The following is a 7852-nucleotide window of genomic DNA, read 5'->3' as shown; positions in this document are numbered from 1 at the left end:
CCTGAACCACCCCTTTGCTCTATAAATACCCCAATATTCCAGAAACCCTAGGGGGGTCGACGAAAATCAATTCCAGCCACCGTAGAGTCCAGAACCACCAGATCCAATCTAGACACCATCATAGAGGGGTTCAGAACTTCCATTGGTGCCTCTCCGATGATGCGTGAGTAGTTTTATGTAGACCTTCGGGTCCGTACTTAGTAGCTAGATGGCTTCCTCTCTCTCGTCTGATTCTCAATACAATGGTCTCTTGGAGATCCATATGATGTAACTCCTTTTGCGGTGTGTTCGTTGGGATCGGATGAACTTTGAGTTTATGATCAGATCTATCTTTTTATCCATGAAAGTTATTTGAATCTTCTTTGATCTCTTATACGAATGATTGCTTATAGCCTCGTATTTCTTCTCCGATATTTGGGGTTTGTTTGGCCAACTTGATCTATTTATCTTGCAATGGGAAGAGGTGCTTTGTAGTGGGTTCGATCTTACGGTGCTTGATCCCAGCAACAGAAGGGGAACCGACACGTATGTATCGTTGCTACTAAGGATAAAATGATGGGGTCTACCTCTACATAGATAGATCTTGTCTACATCATGTCATCATTCTTATTGCATTACTCCATTTCCCCATGAACTTAATACACTTGATGCATGCTGGATAGCGGTCGATGTGTGGAGCAATAGTAGTAGATGCAGGCAGGAGTCGGTCTACTAATCTTGGATGTGATGACTATATAATGATCATTGCCTAGATATGGTCATGACTATTTTAAGTTCTATCAATTGCCCACCAGTAATTTGTTTACCCACCGTTTGTTATTTTTCTCGAGAGAAGCCACTAGTGAAACCTATGGCCCCTGGGTCTCTTCTTTAATATATTTGCCTTCATGATCTATTTTATTTGCCTTTTATTTTAAGATCTATTAAACCAAAAATACAAAAATAATTTGCTGCAATTTATTCTTATTTATTTTATTCGGCGTTCGATCTATCAATCTACTACAATTTATTCACGTCAGTTTTGCCAATTTCTGGAACCGTTACCCGAAAGGGGTTGACAACCCCTTTAATACGTCGGGTTGCGAGTAGTTGTTATTTGTGTGTGGGTGCCGTTTACGTGTTGTTGCTTGGTTCTCTTACTGGTTCGATAACCTTGGTTTCATCACTGAGGGAAATACCTACTATCGCTGTGCTGCATCACCCCTTCCTCTTTGGGGAAATACCGACGTAGCTTCAAGCCACATCAAAAGGAATTTTTGGTGCCGTTGCCGAGGAGGATCTTCAACATATACCAAGTTCCTAATCACAAATCTCATCTCCTGGCAATTTACATTATTTTCCATTTGCCTCTCATTTTCCTCTCCCCCACTTCACAAAAAATGTCGTTTTATTCGCCCCTCTTTTTCATTTGTCGTTTTTTTGCCGGATCTATTTTTGAGTGCAATCTTGTTGTGTAGTCATCATGACTCAATAGAACACCAAGTTTTATGATTTCTCAAATACCAACAACAATGATTTTATTGGCACTCCGATTGCTCCTCCGCCACTAGTGTGGAGTCTTGTGATATTAATACTGCTTTGCTGAATAATTATTATGAAAGATCAATTTTCCGGTACTCCTAATGAGGATGTCGCGTCCCATCTTAATACCTTTGTGGAATTATGCGATATGCAAAAGAAAAAAGATGTGAACAATGATGTTGTGAAGAAGAAATTATTTCCGTTTTCTTTGTGTGATTCTACAAAATTTTGGTTTTCTTCTTTGCCTCGCAATAGTATCCATTCTTGGAATATGCGCGAAGATGTTTTATCACTAAGTATTTTCTGCCCGCAAAAATTATTTCCCTTAGAACCCAAATCATGAATTTCAAGCAACTTGAACAAGAGCATGTTGCACAATCTTGGGACAGGATGAAAATGATGCTAAGGAATTTCCCAACTCATGGGTTAAATCTTTGGATGATCATACAAAATATTTATGCGGGGTTGAATTTTGTTTCTCGTAATCTTTTAGATTCCACCGTGGGTGGTACTTTTATGGATATTAATTTGGGTGAATCTACCAAATTGCTTGATAATATCATGGCAAATTATTCGCAATGGCATACCGAAAGAGCTCCTACTAGTAAAAAAGTTAATTTGGTTGAAGAAATTTCTTCTTTGAGTGAAAAAGTTGATGCTCTTAAGAAATTGGTTGCTAGTAAAAGTGCTCCTATTGATTTCAATGATATGCCTTTGTCTACTTTGATTGAGCAAACTAGTGATGCCATAGATGTGAATTTTATCTCTCGAAATAATTTCAACAACAATGCTTACTGAGGTAATTTTAATCCTAGGCCTTTTCCTAGTAATTCCTCTAATAATTATGGTAATTCCTATGGTAATCCTTCTTATAATAATAATAATAATAACAATAGGAACACCTATGATCTTGAGAATAATATTAAAGAATTTATCAACACGCAAAAGGTTTTCGACACTACCATAGAAGAAAAGTTGAATAAGATTGATGATTTGTCCAGAAGCATTGATAGAGTTGCTCATGATGTAGAAAATCTCAATATGAAATTTTTTGTGCCTAAAGTTGAGGAATGAATTAAAGCTCTTTATGTTTCTATGCATGAAAGTAAGAAAAGAACCGCTATGCTTAGAGCTAAAAGAGAATTTTTAGAAAAAGCATTTTCTAGTGATTGCTTTCAAAAAATGCTGAAGATCTTAAAATGATTGGTGTTTCTTCTATTGATTCCTTGTTTAGTAAAATTAATATTGATGAAAAAGGGACTCGAGAAGAGTCAACTTTAGTTAGAAGGCGTCCCGATAATTCGGAGGGTGAATATCTTGTTGAGAAAATTCATAAAAGTGGGTTTGAAGAGGTCAAAACTTTAACTAGTGATGTGCCCACTCTTTTGGATTATGAAGACTTTAATTATGATAGTTGCTCTTTGATTGATTTTATTTCTTTGTTGCAATCCATGATAAATTCACCCAATGCTTATGAACAAAATAAAGCTTTTACTAAACATATTATTGATGCTATAATGAAAGCTTTAGAAGAAAAGATGGATTAGAAGTTTCAATTCCTAGAAAATTACATGATGAATGGGAACCTACTATCAAAGTCAAGATTAAAAATTATGAGTTCTTTTATTTGTGTGACTTGGGTGCTAGTGTTTCTACAATTCCGAAATCTTCATGTGATGTGCTTGATGTTACAGATATTGAATCATGTTCTTTGAATTTGCACTTGGTGGACTCTGCTATTAAAAAGCCTATGGGAAGAATTAAAGATGTTTATATTCTTGCAAATAGGAATTATGTGCCCATAGATTTTATTGTTCTTGATATTGATTGCAATCTATCGTGTCCAATTATTCTTGGTAGACCGTTTTTACGCACTATTGGTGCTGTGATTGTTATGAAAGAAGGCAATATTCAGTTCGAATTTCCTTTGAGGAAGGGTATGGAACAATTCCCTAGAACAAGAATTAGGCCACCATATGAATCAATCATGAGAGAATCTTATGAATCTCGAAACAAAGATGACAAAACTTAGATCCTTGCTTTATGCCTAGCTAAGGGCGTAAAGCTATAGTGCTTGTTGGGAGGCAAACCAATGAATAAAATTTATTTTTTCTTTTTTCTTTTTGTTCTTGAGTTCTTGTACAATTATGCTACTGTTATGATTGTGTTTTTTATGTTTTAATTAGTGTTTGTGACAAGTAAAGCCTTTAGGATCGTCTTGGGTGATAGTTGTTTGATCTTGCTGAAAAAACATAAACTTTTGAGCTCGCAAAAATAATTTTTATTTTTAAACAGAGAGTGATAAAATACCAATTCCTTTTTTAGATTAATATACAAATTTTGCAGGTCTTCCTAATTTTTTAGAGTTTTTGGAGTTACACAAGTATTTGAATTATCCAGATTGCTACAGACTATTCTGTTTTTGACAGATTCTATTTTCTTTGCATTGTGTTCTTGTTTTGATGATTCTATGGTTTTCTTTGATGAGTTTTTGCCATAGAAAAGTTGGAATAGAGTAGATATAATGCAAGAACAAAATATGAATTGGTATGATACATTACTTATAGTAGTGATTTGCTTTCTTATACTAAAGGATCTCACGAAGGTTTTGTTGGAGTTTTGTGTGATTGAAGTTTTCAAGTTTTGGGTTATCTTACGATGGATGAAGTAATAAGGAGCAAGAAGAGCCTAAGCTTGGGGATGTCCCGGCATCCCAAGATATTATCCAAAAGAGAGCAAGCAACTAATCTTGGGGATGCTCCGAGTGGCATCCCCTCTTTCTTCTAACAACCATCGGTATTTTACTCGAAGCTATATTTTTATTCGTCACATACTATGTGTTTTGCTCGAAGCGTCTTGTATGATATGAGTCTTTGCTTGTTTTATTTTGTGTTTTACGTGTTGATCCCTTCCTGGACACACCTATTTGAGATAGCCAAAATTATTCCATGACTTGTTAGAATTGCTCTCTATGCTTCACTTAAATTTTTATGAGCTATGAATTTGCTCTAGTGCTTCACTTATATCTTTTTGAGCACGGTTTGCTTTAGTATTTTTGAAGAAATTCTCTCTTGCTTCACCTAGATTTATTTGAGAGTTACTAAAATTTTCCAGAAATTCTCTCTTGCTTCACTTGAATTAATTGGAGAGAAAGAAATTTTATGCTCATGATCTTCACCTATATTTGTTCAAGCTTATCGAAAGCACCTTATGAAATTTAGTTCCAAAGTGATAGATATCCAAGAAGGATATAATAAAAACTTTCATGAAGATCATTGGACAAATAAACTTGATTATTAGTAATAGTTTTGAGATATGATGATGTGATATGCGAGTCATGTTGATGAGTAATTATGCTTTATGTAGAATATTGGTGTTAAGGTTTGTGATTCCCTATGAAAGCACAAAAGTCAATAGTTATGCAATGAAATTATATCCTACTTGTGGTGCATTATTCGGTGTTAATTATGTTTAATGCTCGCTTATGAGATTATTCGTTTCTTGGTTGGTTGCTTCTCAATATTTTGCTAGCCTTCAATTTGCACTAAGTATGATCACTAGGTGCGCATCCAAAAACCTTTAAACCAGTTTTGCCATATGAGTCGACTATACCTACCTATATGCGGTATTCTTTTGCTGTTCTAAGCAAATGTGTTTGTGACATCTCTAATATTTAAAATAAATTTCTCTTTTGTGTGCTCGTACCTCTAACAAGGCGGCGAGGGGTGGCTAATATTTTTCATGCTAGATGTGTTATTCTCACGATGAGTGTTTATTCACTTGTCCTTGCACGAGATTAAGGCAAATGTATTAGGGATTCCCAGTCCCGAAATGAAAAATGAATTTACTTTATGTTGTCAAATAATAAATTCCTTGGAAAGTGTTGGTATGGAAGGCACCCGTGGATACGGTTAGCCATGGAAAGTGAAAGTATGGTGGAAAAAGGAAGAAACTGTAATTTCTGTTTGGGAACCGCCTATGATATATCTAGCATGGAAAGTGTTGGGAACTCTAAGTCATTTTCGTTGGTGGGAAAAGTGTGCCTCTCAAAATGTTTTAATCTCTCAATTTTCGCTTTGAGCTCTTGCACCTCTAGAAATCCCTACTTCCCTTCGCGAAGGGCCTTTCTTTTACCTTACGCAATTTTTATTTTGAATTTGAGTCTCCATCTTATCTTATAAAGCACACACTAGGAGGCACTATGATCATACTTGAGCATTGGGTGTAGTTAATATGCGAGTGTGTTTCATGAATGGATCAATAATTGAAACATATTCAATTTTTCAACTAATTTATATGCACTGGAGCATGTGCTTGTAGTTCAAAATTGAATTATGCACATAAATGCATTGAAAACTCAGTTAATGCATAAAAATGTCCAAACGAACCCCGAAAAAGCCCCAAAATTGACACAACACTCCTGTTGTTCAATGTTGACACGAGAAAATTTTTGAAAGCAATAAGAGGCAATGGATATCATTTCGTCCCCAAAGGTGGGACATTCCCTACCAGAACCATCATGCTTGTTGGCAGCAGCTATGGTTTGTGAGAAGCATATACCTGAACCTTCCCCAAATGGGACAAATTTTTTACCACGACATGTTGATGCCGCTCCATGATAGCATGCCAAGTTCATGAATTTCAGACGAATTTTGGATTTACTAGAATTTTGAAACCAGGCATCTCAACATTTTGCCGGCAATCAACAGTGCCCTGGTGTTTGAATTTCATTCCTATCTCTTGCACGGGACCTATAAATTCACCCAAGGACACAGATTAGATTTTTCAACCAACTTTAGTGCACTGGAGCATGTGCTTGTAGTTCAAATTTGAATTATGCACATAAAATGCCTAAAAAACCCAGTTGATGCATAAAAATATCCAAACGAACCCTGAAAATCACAAAAATTGACACAACACTCCTGTTGTTCTATGTTGACACAAGAATTTTCTTGAAAGCAATAAGAGGCAATGGATATCGTTTTGTCCCCAAAGGTGGGACGTTCCCTATCGAAACCATCATGCTTGTTGTGAGAAGCTCCGGTTTGTGAGAAGCTTATACCCGAACCTGCCCCAAATGGGACAATTTTTTTACCACGGCATGTTGATGCCGCTCCATGATAGCAAGCCAAGTTTCATGAATTTTAGACGAGTTTTGGATTTACTAGAATTTAAAAACCAGGCATCTCAATGTTTTGCTGGCAATCAAAAGTGCCCAGGTGTTTGAATTTCATTCCCATATCTTGCATGGGGCCTAGAAATTCACCCAAGGACACACATGTGATTTTTCAACCAACTTTAGTGCATCAGTGCATGTGCTTGTAGTTCAAATTTGAATTATGCACATAAAATGCCTAGAAAACCAAGTTAATGTATAAAAAAGGCCAAACAAACCCTGAAAAATTCCAAGAATAAACACAACACTCCTGTTGTTCTACGTTGACACTTGAACTTTTTTGAAAGCAATAAAAGGCAATGGATATCGTCCCGTCCCCAAAGGTGGTATGTTCCCTAGCGAAACCATCATGCTTGTTGTGAGAAGCTCTAGTTTGTGAGAAGCTTATACCCGAACCTGCCCCAAATGGGAAAAATTTATCCACAGCATGTTGATGCCGCTCCATGATAGCATGCCAAGCTTCATGAATTTCAGATGAGTTTTAGATTTACTAGAATTTAAAAACCAAGCATCTCAACGTTTTGCCAGCAATCAATAGTGCCCTGGTGTTTGAATTTCACTCCCATCTCTTGCATGGGACCTAGAAATTCACCCAAGGACACACATGTGATTTTTCAACCAACTTTGGTTCATTGAAGCATGTGCTTATAGTTTAAATTTGAATTATGCACATAAAATGCCTAGAAAACCTATTTAATTTATAAAAAGGCCAAACGAACCCCGAAAAATTCCAAGATTAAACACAACACTCCTGTTGTTCTATGTTGACACTAGAAAGTTTTTGAAAGCAATAAGAGGCAATGGATATCGTCCAGTCCCCAAAGGTGGTACGTTCCCTATCGAAACCATCATGCTTGTTGTGAGAAGCTCTGGTTTGTGAGAACCTTATACCCAAACCTGCCTGAAATGGGACAATTTTTTTACCACGGCATGTTGATGCCACTGCATGATAGCATGCCAAGTTTCATGAATTTCAAACGAGTTTTGGATTTATTAGAATTTAAAAACCAAGCATCTCAACGTTTAGCCGGCAATCAACAGTTCCCTGGTGTTTGAATTTCATTCCCATCTCTTTCATGGGACCTAGAAATTCACCCAAGGACACACATGTGATTTTTGAACCAACTTTGATGCATTGGAGCATGTGCTTGTAGT

The sequence above is a fragment of the Triticum urartu genome, chromosome 1 (assembly GCF_003073215.2).
Source record: "Triticum urartu cultivar G1812 chromosome 1, Tu2.1, whole genome shotgun sequence".
NCBI classification, from domain to species: Eukaryota; Viridiplantae; Streptophyta; class Magnoliopsida; order Poales; family Poaceae; genus Triticum; species Triticum urartu.
The sequence above is the reverse complement of the archived record's forward strand: the minus strand, read 5'-3'. Positions refer to the sequence as shown.